The sequence below is a fragment of the Eptesicus fuscus genome, chromosome 13, assembly GCF_027574615.1.
Source record: "Eptesicus fuscus isolate TK198812 chromosome 13, DD_ASM_mEF_20220401, whole genome shotgun sequence".
Lineage (NCBI taxonomy): Eukaryota > Metazoa > Chordata > Mammalia > Chiroptera > Vespertilionidae > Eptesicus > Eptesicus fuscus.
In genome coordinates, this window is record NC_072485.1 from 37,729,812 (window position 1) to 37,749,670 (window position 19,859).

The following is a 19,859-nucleotide window of genomic DNA, read 5'->3' on the forward strand; positions in this document are numbered from 1 at the left end:
CCTTAACGTAGGTATGTGCCCTGGCCGGGAATTGAACCCACAACCTTTTTGTTGTATGGGAGGATGTTCGATCCAACGGACCCACCTGGCCCATGCTTGGAGCTCTTTTTATTCCTTAGCTGTAGCTCTCTTCCTCCGTCTTCCAAGGGTGAGTGGAGTGCTTCTCACATTGAATCACAACTCACATCTGACCTTTTCTGCAGCCTAACCGACCTCTTCCTCACTCTTCTGCTTTCCTTTGTAAAGATCTTTGTGACTACATTGAATCCACCTGGGTAATCCAGAATAAACTCCCCATCTCAAGATCCTTAATTTAGCACTGGCCGTGGGTCCCAGCCTGCTCAGTGATCCTGCAGTGCCTCCTCCAAGACCTCACCAAAGTGCCTTCTCAAATGGAACACCCCATGGAAACCATGATGTTCACGTTTCACAAAATTGCTGGAGATAAAGGCTTCTTAACAAAGGAGGACCTGAGAGTACTCATGGAAAAGTTCCCTGGATTTTTGGAAAATTAAAAGACCTTCTGGCTGTGGACAAAATAATGAAGGACCTGGAGCAGTGCAGAGAGGGCAGAGTGGGCTTCTAGAGCTTCTTTTCGCTAATTGCTGTGCTTACCATCGCGGGCGATGACAATTTTGCAGCATACATGAAGCAGAAGGGGAAGAAGCCGGCAGCACTGAGCAGTTCTCCCACCCTGATAAGAGTTTTCCCAATGGGTTGCTTAAGGAATCTCTGCCCCACAGCTTCCCCCTGTATAAGCTTCATGAACAGATTGGGAATCTTAGAAAATCCTCCTTCCTATATAAGAAAGAGGTAATATGCAAATTGACCATCACTCCAATACACAAGATGGCCGCCCCCATGTGGACACAAGATGGCTGCCACCAGCAGGGGAGGGCAGTTAGAGTGACCAGGCCGGCAGGGAGGGCAATTAGGGGTGACCAGGCCGGCCAGGGAGGGCAGTTGGGGGGGCACCCAGGCCTGCAGAGGAGGGCAATTAGGGGTGACTGGGCCAGCAGGGGAGGGCAGTTGGGGGTGACTAGGCCGACAGGGGAGCAGTTAGGCATTGATCAGGCTGGCAGGGGAGTGGTTAGGGGGTGATCAGGCTGGCAGGCAGAAGCTGTTAGGGGCAATCAGGAAGGCAGGCAGGCAAGCGGTTGGGAGCCAGCAGTCCTGGATTGTGAGAGGGATCCCAGATTGGAGAGGGTGCAGGCTGGGCTGAGGTACCCCACACCCCCGTGCACGAATTTCGTGCACCAGGCCTCTAGTGTACAAATAAAATCCTGTCCTCATTCCACATGAGAAAGAAAAGCCAATTAAAGCCAGATAAACTTTTGATTTTTAAATTGCTTGTATCCTCAATAAACAATTTTCTTTTTTAGTTCTTTAAAAAAAGATTCTTAATGATACCTTCAAGATCCCCTTTGTCATGGAAGGTAACATATTTATAGGTTCTGGGGATTAGAATGTGAATATTTTTAGGGAGTCATTATTCTGTCCGCCACAGAGACCATACAAAACGTTTAGATTAGGATTAATTTACTGAGTTATGATTTTGAGTTAAGTTACTTAACTCCTCTGTGCCTCAGTTTTTTCATAGATAAAATGGCTGGATAACAGTAGTCTACTTCAAAGGGTTGTTAGAGGCCTAAAGGAGATAATGCTTAGAACAGTATCTGACACATAGTAAGCACTATGTTAGTATTTGTTTGATACATTTTTAACTTTGCTTCTATAACTATGTGTCAGGCACCGTTCTAGATACTGGGGATATGGATAGTATGGGTAGGAACAGGACTTGATCTCAAGGAGCTCAGGGAGTCAGACACACAAATACAGTTACTACAGAGTGTGCTATATGCCATACAAGGCATGGAAGTACTACAGGATTACAACATTGTGAAGGCGCAGGGAAATTTAAGAAATATTAGTTGAATGAATAAATGAACATGGCATTCAAACTGGGCTTTGTAGAATGAATAGGTATTGGCCAATGAGATAAAGAGAGAAGGGCTCAGAGCCAAGAAAATGTGTGTTCAAAGAACATTAAGTAGCATTTTGTGTAGCTGGAACAAAAGATAAAAGCTAGAAAGGCTGATGTAAGCACCAAGGTTGAACAGTGTCAAGTTAAGGAGTTTGGACTTTATCCTGAGAGCAACAAAAGCCTTCCAGAGTGTTTAAACAGGGGAGGACATCATCAGATTTATGGTTTTAAAAGGCTACCCTGGTCACCAGTAAGAATAGATTGAATTTGGAGAGACTGAAAATTGGCCCAGTTGTCCAGGTGATGGTAGTGAGTGAAGAGAAGGGCAAGGACTTGAGAAATATTTAGGAGACTGTACAGGATTTGGTGACTAATTTGATAAGGGTGTTGAGAGAGGAAGGATAGGCATTATGTTCAGGTTTCTGGCTTATGAGCATGTCAATAGGTACAGCCATAATTCAAAGGTCTTAATGGGTGCTAAATTGTAGTTACTATCATTATGGTAAAACTAAGGCTTGGAGATCCCATGTTAAGGATACACAGGTACTACATATCATGGAGAAATTGTTTCTTAGAAGTGTTAAGGTCCTATCACTAACATTTGTACAGCTGGGATTTGAAGGAGAACATCTGATTTCAGACCTTCAGTCACTAATGTTTCAGGTTTGGACATGTGGGATTTCCGGTACAGTTCAGGGCAGGTGATGCTGTCCAGGAGGCATTGGGAAACAGACCTGAGCTCAAGGGAAAGGTTGGGGTTGAACGTGGTCTCTGTGGTAGGAGAAAGACGGGAAAGGAAGCCCATTTTTTTTCAATGTCAGTTCAAATCTCTATTATTCTTTGTTCCCCAGCCCCTCCCCCCACAGAACTCCAAGTCGTATTATCAATGCCGGGCTCTGGGGTCACAGGAGATGGGTGGTTTGCAAATTCTGCTCTTGGCAATGGTCTAGCTGATGCGGTGGTGCTTGGTAACCTGAAGAGGACCACCAAACCAGGGGGTTAAGCAGTCTTTTTCCACCTTGACCCGACCATTATCGCCCCGAGAATCGCCCCCTAAACTTCCCCCAAGAGCCAGCGGCAGTAGAGCTGGAGGCGAGAGGACAGACGCGGGAGCAATGACGTCATGCGGCCGCCGGGTGATTCCCCAGCCTGTGGCGTCATGCGCCGATGACGTCACCCCAGGCGCTCGCCTGCCCCCACGCCGGGGCCGGCCGCGCTCACGTAGGTCTGTCCGGGCCTCCCCGCCCCCTCCCACCTGCGGGAGGCGGGGCGGGCGGGACTCCGCCGCCTCGCCCGGGAGGGGGTTGGGGCCGGTGGGAGAGGCGGTCGGCCCGGCCCCGCGGCGCACAATAGCGCGGCAGCGGGCGGGGGCGCGGCTGCAGCTGGAGCCCGAGGTGCCGGCGGCCGCAGACGCCCCTCGGCCTCCCCCGCACACGCCTCCCTTCGGCTCGTCCACCGCGCCTCCGCGCCGCCTCCCTTCCCGGCCCCGCCGCCCAGCTCCGCCGGCGCTCTCCCCTCATCCCCTCACCCCTCGCCCGCTCCGCGCTCAGATCCCCTCAAAGGGCTGTCTCCCACCTCCGGCCCGGCGGCCCGCGAGCCCCCACACCCGCCCCGCAGCACCCCGGCACCCGCGGCGCCCGAGCCCCTCCCGGCGCGAGGGGATCCCCGGCCCGGCCCGGCCCGACCCAACCCGAGCGCGCGGCGGCGGGAGCGAGAAAGTGAGGCGGCCCCGCGCACACCCCGGGCTCGGCCGCCGCCGCCACCGGCTGGAGGAGGAGGAGGAGGCGGAGGAGGAGTAGCCGAGTCCAGCCGAGCGAGCGCGGAAGGTGAGAGCCGGCCGCCGCGGGTGCCCCGGCGTCGCGGGCAGCTCGGCTGGGGCGCGGGGTGGGGGCGCGCGCGGCGGGGGCCCGGGCCCATTCATTCCCCGCGGCGGGGGCGGGCGGCGGCGCCAGGTGAGCGGAGGCGGGGCCGTCGCCCGCGAGGTGGATGGTGCCGTCGGGCCAACAAAGGCCCCCGTGGCACACGCCCGCGCGGCCGCGGTCTCGGACTCCGGAGCCCGGGAACCCGAGACGGGGGCGGGCGGGGAGGGGCCGGGACCCCGGACAGGTCCGGGTCTGGGAGCGACGCCTTCCCGCACTTGGCGGTCCTCCGGCGCGAACCTGGGCCCGCGGGCGGGAGCCTCGCCAGGCGGCGTCCGGTTTGCTCGGCGCGGAGAGGTCGCCCCTGTGCGGGCCGGGGCGTCACCTGTGGGTCCCGCTCCTGGAAGAATTCGTGGGGCCGGAGCCGGACTCCTGCAGCCCCTCCCCCACCGCGGGAATGCGCTGTAACTTGTAGAGTTCAAAGCCAGCAGGGAAAGGAGAGAGAATTACTTTATGCTCATGATTCCATTTCCGTGATGGTAGCCTTTACTGTCTTGAGCATTTTTAACGGCAAACACGGGTGGGAGTGGTTTTGGGAGAATACTTGAGAAGTTGTGGGTGTTTGTGGGTGTTGGGGAGCAAAGTGCTTGTGTTGGTTCAACTCCGTGGATAACTGTCTTATGCATTTTCCCCTCTGGCACTGTGAAAGGTGAGGGGAAGGGTTAGTGCTGTGGTGACCAATGAAATTCAAGTTCATGAGACGAGCCTTTAAGAATGGCTCCTGAGAAAAGCCTTTACTTTTTTGCCTTCTGTGTTTGGGCTCTCTCAACTTTGTCAGGAGAAAGCAGGAGCCAGCAGTACACCGAGGCCTCGTTGATCTCACCTTGTGACTTCACCTCCTTCCTGTGTGACCTTGAGCAGGTTACTGCCAGCCTTAAAGGTCCAGGAGTTTTGTTTTTATGCCCTGGACACAGACAGGTATCAAGCACCTACTCAGCTTTGAAGACTCCACCGAAGAATCCCCCCTTCTCCCACTTGGAAGTCTTTGCTAGCATCCACTCCCAAACTCCTCTCAGACAAAACCAACTTCTCACTGGAGCCCTCAGCGGCCTGTAGGATTTACCACAGCATCAGTACCATTTGTTGTTGTCGTCGTTATGTTTCTGTTTGGGAAATCCTCCATCAGGTGCATGTGAAATCCACCTCACCTTAACGGAACTCTGCTTCTCAAAAAGGGTTTTGGGAATATGGACTCTGAAACATTCCCTGAAGTTTATCCATATCCTGACCTCTAGGAGCTCATGGGTTGATCTGGTTAATTTGCTTATTCAGTCATCTGTTGACCCTGCGTTAACTGGAGTCAGGAGAGCCCCTGTGTCCAGGCCTCCTGCTAGGGCGATGGGGATTCAGAGTCTATGAAGACATTCCGTGTCTTCAAAGAGCTCAAAGTCTAGTGGGTGAGGTAGACGTGTAAACAGTAAGACCTGCGCTAATCTCCGGGGGACTCCCGAAGTACAGGGAGTCGTATGCAATAATTGAGGCTGCTGGACCTGTTTTACAAGGTTTGTCCTGGACAGAGTGAGTCGCGCTGGGAAGGTGGTGACCTGTCTCACCTCCACAAGACAGCGCTTGATAAAAAGCTTGTCTAGCCCGGCTGGTGTGGTTCCGTTGGTTGAGCATCCAGCCAGGCACCAAGAGGTCATGGTTCAGTTCTGGGTCAGGGCACATGCCCGAGTTTTGGGCTCAATCCCCAGTAGGAGGCGTGCAGGAGGCAGCTGATCGATGTTTCTCTCTCTCTCTCTCTCTCTCTCTCTCTGAAATCAATAAAAACATATTAAAAAATCAAAAAAAGCTTGTCCAAGTCACTTCAATACACATTCACTAAGCACATGTTATGAGGCCCTGTGCTGGGCTTGGAGGAAGCAGTGCTCTCTGAAAGGAGGGCACTGTGTAGCCAGAGAAATCTTTGTCAAACAAAACCCATCATATAAATTTTTCCCTACCCCAGCGTAGTCATTGCCTAAGGACACACTTTCAAACTCGAACCTGAATAAGAAGTTTTCAGAGACCAGACTGCTGCCTACCGTCGCAGCCTCACCATCTGTAACTCCCCTCCATACTCTTCCTTATCGCTGCTTCCTGCGTGGGCTGGTCTTTCTCCCCCAACGCCAGCCTTCCACCCTCTACCTGCCTGTGGGGATGTGCGTGTTGGACCTCCGGAAGCAGCAGTCCCTTAGTCTCTCCTCCTGTGACCTCCATAGAATGAGTTATTCCTTTATTCTCTGGCTCCTGCACACACCACGCTTACAGCTCTCTACAGCACTACTGGCAATTACTTGAGTTTGTGCCTGTCTTTTCCATTAGCCTGTGAATTTCTTGAGGGCAGGACCTGTTTAGTTTTAGCGTCTTAACAAAGTTCCGTGCACTGATACGTGTTTGAAATGAATGAATGGATGGATGAAGAAGCAAGTCCAGGCCCAGGAGATGATGGAGGATGCCTAGTCCTTTGGGCTAGAACAGTTATCTCTCAGGGTGGTCCCAGCACCAGCGGCATCAATGCCGTCTGGGAATTTGTTAGAATTGCACATGATTTGTCCCATCACTGAAAAACTCTGTGGTTGGGGCTCTAAATCCTCTGCTTTAACAAGCCCTCCGGGTCAGCGGTCGCCAACCTTTAGGACCTCACAGAGGACCACTGATGGGTGGGTTGGTGACCGCTGCTCCAGGTGATTTCTGATACTTGATAGTTTGGTTAAAAGATCTGCTTCGGATAAGACCAAGTCCGTGCCATCTCCCCTCCCCCTCCCTTCTTTTTCAGAGCACTTACGGCCTGGCAGTCCATTCCAGTCCACCTGTGTATGTCTTTCTTTTGCCACTAGATTGAGAGCTTCCTGAGAGCGGAGAATTTTGTCTGTTTTGTTGAAGAGCTTTTCTTCCCGTTTATATGTGTCATTTTCCAACAAGCCTAGAATAGTGACTATATGCAGGCACTCAGATATTTGTTGAATGAATAAGATGATTTAGTCCCATTTACTGCCAGCTGCTGCATTGGGGTTTTATTCAACACTAGTTCTCAGATTGAAGAGGAACCGTGCTTTAATTCGAAAATCCAAGTGGGTTCTAATGTTTTTTTTGGGGGGAATTTATTTTAGACTGAGCTTTTCTTCCCTTTTATATCTGTCTTTCTCCACCAAGCTCGCAGGATTTTTTTGGCTTTTGTTCTTGTAGTCAAGACCTGAAAACTGCTGTTGAAATACCCTAGGCCAGGATTGTTTCTTAGGAATTTGCAGCTTGGTTTTGCAAGTCTAAATAAGCACCCTAACTTTTGAGCCTTTTAACTTGAAACTGTCTCTTCCGGATCTCCTGTGGTTTTGTTTTTCTCTAGTGATACTTAAAGCCCTACAGGGGCCTGTTTGACTCCAACAAAGGTTTTTCTTCCTTATGAAGCTCTTAAAATATATTTTTTCTTTCACTTTCTTATTAGCCCTAAGATACAATATCCAGTTTTCTCCTTTCCTAACTTCCCTCTGGGAGATTGGCTTCGTTTGTTCGTTCATTCATTTATAAACATTTATTGAGTCCTTCCCTACCATGTGCCAAGCCCCATGCTGGGACAGGGTGTTCAGATATACATACTCAAGTCTTTAAGGAGTTAAAGATATCACAACATGGTGTGATAAATCTTAAAATGAAGGGATAAAATGAGGGATAAAAATGATGTATATGCATAAAGATGAGAGAAGGCTGTCTTTCTAACACCCCCCCCCCCACCTCAGTTTAGGAATAGTTTATCAAACAAGCATTATTTTAATAAACAGACTTTAAACACATTTTTAACTAAGAGGTTGAAGGCTTTTGGGGAAAACAAAAACGAAAATCAAGGTAGCATCAGCAATTACTAATCTGAGATAATTCTCAATTCTGAGAGAGGGGAGGGGGGAACATCAATGATGAGAGAGAATTATTGACTGGCTGCCTCCTGCAGGCTCTTTACTGGGGATTGAGCCCCTAACCCGGGCATGTGCTCTGATCTGTAATAGAACTGTGATCTCTTGGTTCATGGGTTGACGCTCAGCCCTTGAGCCACACTGGCCGGGCCCTTTCTCACTTTTTATCTTTCTAAATCATAACCAGAAAGTAGGGAAAAAACTTTTTTTTTTTTTTTGTATAGTAAAGAGACATTTAAAGTTATCAAAAGGACATACTTTTTCATAGATGTCCTTTTAATTCATAAAGACTAAGGTAATTTGCAGATGGGGGAATAATGAAACCAGGAGAAAGTCAGGAAACCTTAATTTGTTTCTATATTACTGCATGACTGTACAAAAGTAATTTATCTCTGTGCCTCTTCTCCTAACTGTAAAATGGGAATAGTAAAAGTTTCTATGACCAGCTTACAAGGTTATGAAGCAACTAAGTAAAATATTGAATACTAGAGGCCCGGTGCACAAAATTTGTGCACTCCGGGGGCGGGGGTCCCTCAGCCCAGCCTGTGTCCTCTTGCAGTCTGGGAGCCCTTGGGGGATGTCTGACTGACGGCTTAGGCCCGCTCCCCCCAGGGAGAGCGGGCCTAAGCCATCAGTCAGACATCCTTAGCCCTGCCACAGAGGCAGGAGAGGCTCCTGCCACCACCACTGCGCTTGCCAGCCATGAGCCCGGTGTCTACCCCCTGGTGGTCAGTGTGCGTCATAGCGACCAGTTGTTCCGCCTTTCGGCCGGTTTGCATATTAGCCTTTTATTATATAGGTTAAAGAAACCTTTGAAAAGTATAATTGGCCAGCTAGTGTTAGCTGGTCGTAAACTTAATTCAGTAGTTTATTGCACACCTGTATGTACCAGACACTATGTGAGATGTTTTCTTCAGTCTTCAAAATAAGCATACAGGATGATGGTTAGCACCTCTCTTTCATGCATAAGGAGGTTGAGGCTCAGACTGGCAAAGGGAACTTGCTCGAGGTTTTGCTGAAAGTAGGTGGCAGACTTCAATTTCAGTCAATATCCACCTGATACCGGTTATGTGTTATGTTCATTACCCTGGTGCTGTAATCCATTCATATGGAGGATACAGGAATGTTTGGCAAGTATATTGCTGTGAGAGTTAAAATACAATTTTTTTTTCCATTTAGCCTGCTCCCCTTTTTCTGTGCATAGAACGATGGGTGAGGACAGATGTGCATGCATTTACATTTATGTTTCTACAGGGAAAGGGCTAACATCTTGCTCTGCTGCATCTGTTCAGTCTTTACAGCAGTCCTGTGAGAGAGGTATTTCCATTTTACAAGAGTTAGGAGACTGAGGATCATCACAGTCTTGGCTTGCTCAGAGGCACATGATTAGCAAATGACTAAATATTGTTTTAAAACTACATTTTAAGAAATCTAAATGTAGTCCTTTACTTTTGCCACTATATCATATTGCCTTTTAAACTCTTTCAAACTAAGCTGTGGCACTCTGGAAATGTCACTTTAGAATGCTTCCTGATCTCTCTCTTTAAAAAAAAAATATTTTTAAGGATTTCAGAGAGGAAGAGAGAGGGAGGGAGGGAGAGAAACATGAACAATGAGAATCATCTATGGGCTGCCTCCTGCACGCCCCCTACTGGGGATCAAGCCCACAAGCTGGGCATGTGCCCTGACTGGGAATGGAACCAGTCACTTCCTGGTGCATGGGACAGCACTCAACCAATTGAGCCACACTAGCCGGGCTATATCCGTGGTTTTTCATTTGGCCATGTATTTGAACCACGTCTGAAGATGTTAAAATAAGTTGCCTGGGTTCTATCTCAAGTCTACTTAATTAAAATCTCATGGGATCTCTATTTTTGAAGATTTATAGCTAATTCTGATATGCAGTCAAGATTGAGAAGTACTGCCATATATTATATTTTGCATAAATTCGTGCACGGGTGGGGTCCCTAGGTCTGGCCAGCGAACATGGCCGATTGGGGCCTTCTGGCTGCCGGCTGGGGCCTTTCTTCGTTTCGCACCGCCCCCTGGTGGTCAGCGCATGTCACAGCGAACAATTGAACTCCCGGTTTCCCGGTCGAACTCCCGAGGGGACACTTTGCATATTAGCCTTTTATATGTATAGATTATATGAAAACGAATGTTTTATTTTTTATTTAAAGTTCATTTCCTAAACACATTAAGCCTCAGGCATTGTCATGGGCTCTGACGAAACAGATGAATCATACATACCTGGTTCCTACCCTTAAGTTTACGGTTGAGAAACAGAGATGTCCATAGGCAATAATGCTATATTGAGATAAAAATGACACATGGAGATTTGTGCTGTGCAAAAGGCATCTACTCCACCTGAAATGGGGATAGCCTGGCAAACCTTAAGGGACGTGTCACCTAAGTTGGGTTCTGAGGGTTGAGCAGAGCTTAACCCAGTGCAGTGGGGGAGGAGGAGGAAGAGAGGGAAGGAAAGACCTTCCTGAGAGAGAGAGAGAGCAGTATGAGGGCTAGCAGCTTGAGAGCATGTTTGGGGACCCTGATTAGTTCAGTGCACCTAGAGGACAGATGCCAGGTGGGGAGTAGTAAAACTCTCTGGGTTAGCTAAAACAGGTATTGCTTTACCTCTGTTTTATAGAGGCGAACACAGAAGTTAATGGGATTACCTGAGGCTGTGTAGCGAAGCTATGATTTGACTCTTGACTTCAGACTCTTGAGCTTCTGATTCATGCCTCTTCCATTACATCAGAGCTGCCCCGAACCTTTGCAGGGTTGTGGGGATCAGATGAGCTCCCTAGATAAATGCACAGCAACTGCTAAGTTGTAAAGTGCTTGACTCACATTGCCTAGTAGTTGGCAGTTTGGACTAAGTGGTCTATAAGAGTGCTTTTAGCTCAAGAATCTGTGGGCAGTTTCTAGGATTTTCCTTAATTGCTGAAATAAACATTCCCCTCCTCCCCCGAAATTTATAACCAGGGTCCAGTGAGCTAAAATCTTGTCAGATAAGTAGTTACTCTTCTAATTTGAGTGTCTTCACTCAACTTCCCATGTTTGTTTTTAAAATACATTTATATACATATATATTTTTAAATAATTTTTATTGATCTTAGAGAGGAAGGGACAGGGAGAGAGAGAGAAACATCAATGATGAGAGAGAATCATTGATCGGCTGCCTCCTGCACGCCCCCTACTGGGGATGGAGCCCACAACCTAGGCATGTGCCCTTGACCGGAATCTAACCTGGGACCCTTCAGTCCGCAGGCCTGACGCTCTATCCACTGAGCCAAACCAGCTAGGGTTACATTCATATTTTTAAATGTAAAAACGAAAGTGATGCATGGTTCTCAGAAAATTTTGAGAATACAGAAGAATAAAAGGTAAAACAACAAAACCACCACCACAACAAACTCCATCAGAGTTTTATTGTAGAACTATAACTGGTAGTAGCATTTCATCTATTTCCTTCTAATCTTTAAAAAGAAACAAACGAGTTTGGGATGTGATTTTCCTCTTTTCCAAGTATCCCCTTTCCCCAATCTTATGTTGAAGATAAATGAGATTAAAAAAACTGATCGACATCATCAGCTTCATTACAACTGACCTTTAAGGTGTTTAGTGCCAAACACCTTACATTTGATTTTTCATTTAGATTCTGTAATATTTTGCTTTGTTTGCTTTATTAAATATCTGCCCTCCCTTAGTCTATTTATTCATCAATCCATCTTATTTTGAAGCATGTATCAGTACACTTCACCTTTAAACACTTTAGCATTCATATAATTATTTGTTTACATAGAACCAGTCTTACTATTTACACTATGGCATTGTTTGATGAATGTCTATCTGCCCTAAGCTCCAGAGAATCGTTTCTCTTTAAGGCATTCTCCAAAGAGAATGAGTTTTAACATAGTACCTTTTACCTTAAAATAAAAACTGTCTTTCTTTTTTGGTCACTGTTGTATTCACAATTCCTAGCATATACTAGGCACTCAAATATTTTTTGATTGAATGAATGAGAGTGGAGCCAGCATTCAAGCTGAGGTCCATATGACTTCATCGCTAAGAATATTTGTTTGATTTTCTCAAGTTCAGCAAACACACAAGAATCCCTTCAGTGTCTGGTGTTGGGAGAGAGGAGACCTCACTGTGCTAAATAGTTAGCTGCCCAGTGCAAATATCCCTGACCCGAGTCAAAGTTGAAGGCAGGCCCTTCAGCTAGGGATGTGGAAAATTCTTAAACCAGTCACCAGCCACTTTGCCGTTGTGTGTGGGTGCTCATTTTATTTGAGTTGAGGCATTACATGTTCCTGAAAGATGGCCCTGGACTGAGGCCTTTGTAGGGATATTTGCCTTCCAGGGGGTCCTTTCTTTTAAGTACTTACTGTCAAAGGCAACATTTCAAAATGGGCAGCTGTGTGTGTGTGTGTGTGTGTGTGTGTGTGTGTGTGTGTGTGTGTTTGTTTTAGGTTAGTATGAGTTTCTTTAATAAGGCCTAACATAATGTTAGCTTTCTTCCATTAAAAATAACAGAGCTTTATCTCACAAACTGTTTTGTAACTATTAAGACATTTAAGATTCAGCCATGATTCCATCATTCTAATAAATAAACTCTTTTGTTCCCTCTCTTTCTTTTATATGTAAACATACAAAGTTACATAGTTGTAATCACAATGTAGACCTAAGTTTATTTGCCCTTTTTTCTTGACCTATAAACATTTCTCCATATAACTTCTTAGTGTTCGTTATAAAATTTAAGGTGATATTCCAATATTTGCTTGAAGCCATTGTATCTCTTATACCAGAGAAACATAATGAGTAGAATTCTTTCTCAGGGAAATCTCAGTTATGCTCTTGAGGCCTTTCAACTGACTAGATGACGCCTACCCGGATTATGAGGGGTAGCCTCCTTTATTTATTTATTTACTTACTTATTTATTTATTTCATAATCCTCGCCAGAGTATATATTTTTTCCATTGATTATCAGAGAGAGTGAAAGGGGGGGATGGGAGGGAGGGGCGGAGGGAGGGAGAGAGAGAAAGGGAGAGAGAGAGAGAGAAGAGAGAAAGAGAGAGAGAGAAAAGAAAGAGAGACCTTCATGTGAGAGAGACACAGCCATTGGTTGCCTCCTGCACACACCCTGACTGGGGCCGGAATCAAAACTGCCTCTGTGCCTTTGACCAGGAATCGAACCAGCCACCCTCTGGTGTGCAGGCCGATGCTCTAACCACTGAGTCACGTGGGCCAGGGCTAGCCTCCTTTATTTAAGTCAGTGGATTGTAGATGTGTCCTACATCTATAGAATGCATTCACTACAGCACATAGATTACTTCGAATTCAATAAGTGGATACTATAGCCTGTCCTAGTTGTCACATAAAATTCAAACATCACAGTCATTTGGGCCTTTCTTTTCCTGTTGTAAATTACACTGTAATTTTATCTATAACTAGAGGCCCAGTGCACGAAACCTGTGCACTGGTAGGGTCCCTAGCGGCTGCTGGCTGCCAGCCGGGTACTCCCTCCCTTCCCCCCTCCCCCCCCCGCGTGCCCCGCCCCCTGGTCGAACTCCCGGACACCTCCCAGACACCTCCCAGTCAAGGGGACAATTTGCATACTATGCTTTTATTATATAGGATACTATATATTGCTTTTGCCTTTCAAAAATTATTATTTTTTAGAATAAATTCCCATAAGTGGGAATACTGGGTCAAGGGGTCCGCAGCCCTAATGGGCTCTTGACAGGATTTGATATTTGCAAACAGAAAATACCACCTCAACCTTTCTCTTAATGACGTCTTAAGGGACCTGCTCATTTCCCATTTCTACAAACCTGGTTTTCTCCCTGTGACTTTTGGCTCTGGAATCAGCTGCTTTTCTTCAGGGGTTTCTTCCGTTTTCCCCTCAGTCCCCACTTGTCCCGTTCTCCACTGCCTTCTTCTCACCTCTCTTTGTGCCCCAGACTTTGGTTCACATACCACGTAAAATTGAAGCTTCATATTCCTACTATTAAATCTGAGAATCTACTTGGATTTGCACCCATTTTTGCCTTTGCCCCTTCCTTTACAAGGAAGGAAGTGATTCAAGGAAAGGCCTGCTCCTTCATATGCTTTTAGATTTCTTCCCAAGTTTCCGTCTTAGAAACCTCACTTCATTGTATCTTTACATTTTGCTTTCTACTGAGTTACCATAAGCAACATTCAAATGCTCTGTTTAAAGGAAAACAATTTCCCCCTTCCCCACCAATCAAAAGCATTCTTGAGATCCTGTCAGGCTCCAGCTAAACCCTATCTTTGCTCTCCTTCAAATCCAGTCTTTTTTTTTTTTTTTTTAAATATATATCTGTATTGATTTCAGAGAGGAAGGGAGAGGGAAAGAGAGATAGAAACATCATTGTTGAGAGAGAATCATTGATTGGCTGCCTCCTGCATGTCCCCTACTGGGGATCAAGCCTGCAACCCAGGCATGCGCCCTTGACCAGAACCGAACCCGGGACCCTCCAGTCTGCAGGCCGACACTCTATCCACTGAGCCAAACCAGCTAGGGCAATCCAGTCTTTTTTTAAATAACTATTTACAACTTCTGCTTCCAGTTTCTTACCTCCTATTTACTTGGCAGCCTACTCCACTCTACTTCTATCCCACCAGCTTATCACAACTACTCTCACTAAGGCCCTTAATAACCCCTGTGGTGTCAAATGTTAAATAATAAGCAAACACCCTCCCTCCCAACTTTAACTACCCCATCCCCCAATAATCTCCTTAACATTATCACAATATTTAATTGTGGGTCAAATGTCATACTTTTTTTTAATTTTTATACTTTGAAACAGAATCCAGATAAGGGCCACACAGAGAGATTGGTTGATGTGTCTTTCATGTCTCTTTTAATCTCTAAATCCCTCATCCCGAGCCCTGTCAGTTTATTTGTTGAAGAAACCACATTGTTTGTCCTGTAGAGTTTTCCACTGTCTGGATTTTTCATCTTTCTATTATAGTTTAGAAAGTTCCTTGGTCCTTGAGGTTGGCAGCTGAACGCACAGGGAGCCCGAGGGAGTCCGGGAAAAAAAAAGTTCCATGGTTCTGCATATATGTTACTTGTAAGTTAGTATCTAGAGGCTTGATCAGATTCAGGTTTTTTTGTTTGTTTTGTTTTCATGACCACTCATAGGTTTTGGTGTGTTCTTTCATCAAGAGGCTCATAGTGCATGGATGTCCCTCTTTTTATGATGTTAGCAGCCGTGGAATTTCCTTTGCCATTCTTTTTTTTTTTGAATATATTTTTATTGATTTCAGAGAGGAAAGAAGAGAGAAAGAGATAGAAACATCAATGATGAGAGAGAATCATTGTTTGGTTGCCTCCTGCACACCCAACACTGGGGATCAAGCTCGAAATCCAGGCTTGTGTCCTGACCAGGAATCGAACCTTGACCTCCTGGTTCATAGGTAGACACTCATCCACTGAGCCATGCTGGCCCAGCCAGCTTGGAATTCTTTTCTTCTTTTATACTTTTAAAATTCTTCATTTTTCAAGATCCAACGTGGATGCCATTTTTTCTATGCAGGCTTCCAGTCCGAATCCACCATCCATCCATGATTATAATTTCCTTGAGGGTATGCAGACTGAATTTTGTGTCTCCCCTCAATTCATATATTAAATCCTAATGCCTGATGTGATGACATTTGGAGATGGGGCCTTTGGGAGGTGATGAGGTCATGAGGGTGGAGCCCTGATGAGTGGGATTAGTGCCATGATAAAAGAGACCTCAGAGAGCTTCCTGGCCCCTTCTGCCATGTGAGGACACAGGGCGAAGAAAGCCATCTGTGAACCTGGGAGAGGTTCTTACCAGACACTGAATCTCCTGGTGCTTTGATCTTAAACTTCCTAGTCTCCAGAACTGTGAGAGGTAAATTTCTGTTGTTTGTAAGCCATCCAGTCTGTGGCATTCTATATGAGCAGCCCAAATGGACTAAGACAGGGTAGGACTTTGTATCCTTAATAGTGCCTGGCATATAATAGGCTCTCAATAAATACTTCATGAATGATAGAATAAAGTCATTTACTTATCTACTCACTCAACAAATATATTTTAAAAAATATATATATTTCATTGATTTTTTTACAGAGAGGAAAGGGAGAGGGATAGAGAGTTAGAAACATCGATGAGAGAGCAACATCGATCAGCTGCCTCCTGCACACCCCCTACTGGGGATGTGTCCGAAACCAAGGTACATGCCCTTGACCAGAATCGAACCTGGGACCTTTCAGTCTGCAGGCCGATGCTCTATCCACTAAGCCAAACCGGTTAGGGCTCAACAAATATTTATTAAGCTTTTCTGAATTTCCAAAGCACTCTCCCCATTCTTTGCACTATAATTAGGTATATAGAAGTTCATTTGTCATCCATAGGAACTGATCACTTATAAAATTAGTCCCCACTCAGACCTCCCTCCCAGCTGACAATTGGGCTTACCCTTACCTTGTCAATAAATGCCTTTCTAATGATAGGACAGTTAACACCCAACAATACAATGCAAGTAGATTCTAAAGTGAAAACGGACATTTCTGCAGAACTTGAAGAAATTTATGCATTTGAAATAAAGTGATCCTGGAGAATGGCTTGAAACACACAAAATTGATAAATGAGGCTTAGGTAAAGTTAGGCCAGTTTAAATCGAAGGGCAAATTAGCATGAGTAATGACATAATAGGAGATTCAGAGGACAATGATTTGAGTAACAAAGGATTAAGAGAGACTCTGGGGAAAAACTGGTGAAGCTCTTGAATATTTTGACAAAATTGATCCTCTTGATCAACGTGTGTTGAAAGCCAAATGTGAAGTGACAGATGTTCTTTGTTTTAGGAATTACCTTATTGGCAATTATAACTTAAATTTTGTTAAATTAAGAATTACAAAAATTTTGTTTTGTATTTATCTTGATAAGTTAAAGGCCCAAACAACTGTAAAAAATTTTATTAGGAAACTATGATCCCTAATGAGTTAACTTAAATGGCATTTGTGGATATTAGTTGTCCTCAGATAGCAAGAATCCCTCTGTATGTACCTGTACCCCATGGGATTTCGTTCCCTGGGGATGGGGTTGTGCTTGTGCTTATTCATTATATTCCTGTGGGGCCTAGCTCAGAATCTGATACATGGGAGATATCTAATAAAATATCTAACAATGCAGAGAGGTAAGAAGTGAATAATAATTGAAGGGATTTGGAAAAGCTCCTTGAAAAAGAGTACTTGATACAGAGCTATTACGGCAGGTGGGTGAGCAGGGTTTGCCGATATACTTTGTTAGGTCCAAAAGGAAAACCTCTCTTCTTCCTTTTGCCAGCTCCTGCCTAGGGTATGCTTTGATATTCAGGGTCTGTTGTCTGCCCCGATGGCTCTTGTTCTCATTGTAATTCTTTCTGGAGATTGAGATGGAAATGAGGAAGGTTTGGGGCTGCTGCCTCAGCATCCACATTCATGAGAACTTACAAATGCAGAAGGACCAAATGCCACGCCTGACCCAAACGAATCCAGGTCAGCCAATCACTGCTTTCCTGGCTCCCTCTTTGTTCTTGAGCCTCCAGCCTCCTATCTGCTGGAGGTTTGTGCTACAGCTGTTTATCGTAATTACTGTAATGCTAATGTGCCCCTTAATGAAGGCCTGGAAGAGCACGGTCCCAGCTGGTGGCCCAGAGCTGTGCAGTGCCAGCCTTCAAAGGACCTTTTCACTCACAGCCATTGGACGGAGCACCTGAATACCTTGTCCCATTGTTTTTGAAACCATGGAAACAGAAGCCGAAAAGTGACCACAGCTTAGGGAGTGTAACTCCTCATTTCATGAGTTGAGGGGAAAATAACAACCTCTTCTGAGACGTTAAAGCTCATGCCAAATGAATAATTCCATGCCTCCCCTTTTAACAAAGTTCTGTCTCCTGGAAATACAATTTTGTCCTCTCTGCATATCGCATAGCAGTGAAAACCTCTGCCACAGACCTGACTGAATCCTGAGGCCCTGCCACTCCCTGACTGTGTGACCTGGGGGGAGTTCCTTAACCTCTAGTTTTAGTTTCCGTATTCTTAAAATGCTGCTAATGATAATACCTGCGGTAGAGGTTTGTTACTAGGATTCCATGGGATACGGCTTGTAAAGCACCCAGCAGATTCTGGCACATAACAAGTGCTTAATAAATGTTGGCAAGCATTATTATTATTACAGGGTAAAGGACGCTAGAATGAACCTAATGGTCAGTGCTTTCATTTCACATCAGCCTCGTCCTAGAAACCTTGGGCCCTAGTTCTCCTCCTGTGAGAATCTAGCCTTGGGAAAGCAAGGGCCTGTCTGCGTGCTTCCCTGCATCCTCAGCATCTGGAATAATTTTTAGTGTAGAGTGGACACTTAGTAAGTTTTTGGTGGATTAATGAATTCTCTTAGGGGAATTTCCCCTGAAGAACACCTACTTTATATACTCCGATGACTTGAATCTTTTTTTCCTGAAGCTGTTTATGTGACTTTGTGCTGGTCTTTATAGCATGTGTGTCACGTCCTTGATCTCTTCAGATATCTTTGTTTCCCTATGCATTGTAAGTCATTGAGAGCGGGGATTGTGATCCCTGCTATGGTTACTTTCCTATAGCTCCTAGTATAGTTTTTGTTTGTTTGTTTGTTTTAGTTATTAGTGCTTAGTAATTACTGATAACTGGCTGTAAAAATCATTTGTATTTAACATTAATCTATTGAGCAAAAACCATTAGAGACTGTGGCATCATTTCCAACTCTAAGAAGTTGGGAATTTGCAGGGCCAGTCCTTGGAGGCCAGAGGCACGTTATTGCCTTTGTGAACGTTGTTCTTTACGGTTGAAATACCCTTTTCTTCTTCCTTGTCCCTTCTGTGCCAGATGTCATATTGCTCATTTTTCAGGGCTCCCCTGTCAAGTTGATTTTCTTCCTTTCCTCTGTGATTAACTCCTCTTTCTGTAAATCTCTTTGTGGAGTAAGTGGGTAACTTTTGCAAATGGAATGATTTTGAGGGAGGACGTTTCACATCGAGGGAAGAGTTGATACAAAGATAAGGAAGGATAAGAGTGAATATTTTATGTTATCTTCAGGGTAGGGCAGTTTATTGGTCAGGGTTCTTACTAATAGGGGCAAGCAGCAGAATCCACTCTAGCAAGTAGTTCAAGGAAAAAGGACTTATTAAAGAGTACCAGGTGTAGATTAAAGAGTTTTTGGGGATTAAAGAAGAAATGGACCCAGACTGAGCTTCCAGGAACTAACTCCCCAAACTGCACTAAAGAACTGAGCTCTCAAGGATGCCATTGTCTTTGCCATAATGTAGAAGCTGCACAATCAGGAAGCTGTTGCCACATCTGCTAGATCTAGATCTATGCTGCCTCTGCTGCAGCTGGTTCCAGCAAAAGGGATGTCCTGTGTCCAGTCTCTCTCCTCACCTAATCCAGTTCCAATCATTGCCTAGTGTGAGAGCGTCTGATGAGCAGAACCTAAATCACATTTAGAAAAGTCTGGGAAATATAGTGTTTTGCTCTACAACATGTGTAGTACCCAGAGCTAGAAGGGGTTTGGAATAGATGTTTAACAAATCAATTTACAGATTCTGTCATAGAGAGTGTTCAGGTGGCTTGTACGCTTTTCTAGTACCAAATTCTATATCATTTGGAATTCTGTAAGCAGAATTTCTGCTCAAATTTGGCTTAAATCATATTGACATTTGTATCAAGCTTGTGTTACTTTTATCCATGAGCTGGCTCCCATCATGGTAATGAGTTACATTTCTTTGTTAATCAATGATATCTCTCTCTCTCTCTCTTCTCTCTCTCTCTCTCTCCCTCCCTCTCTCTCTCTCTCTCTCTCTCCCTCCCTCCCTCCCTCCCTCCCTCTCCCTCTCTCCCTCTCCTCTCTCCCTCCCTCTCCCTCTCTCTCTCTCTCTCTCTGTCTGTCTCTCTCTCTCTCTGTCTCTCTCTGTCTGTCTCTCTCTGTCTCTCTCTGTCTCTCTGTCTCTCTCTCTCTCTCTCTGTGTGTGTGTGTGTGTGTGTGTGTGTGTGTGTG

At 45.5% G+C, this 19,859-nt stretch overlaps 1 protein-coding gene across 2 annotated transcripts in view; it reads left to right on the top strand.

Moving 5' to 3' along the window:
* Nucleotides 1-3,288: 3,288 nt before the first annotated feature.
* PAK1 (p21 (RAC1) activated kinase 1) overlaps nucleotides 3,289-19,859 on the top strand; it is a 120,735-nt gene continuing 104,164 nt past the window's right edge. For both annotated transcript variants that reach the window (XM_054724815.1, XM_054724816.1), the window contains exon 1: nucleotides 3,289-3,810. The gene's annotated coding sequence lies outside the window, so the exon portion shown is untranslated. The remainder of the gene's footprint in view (nucleotides 3,811-19,859) is intronic.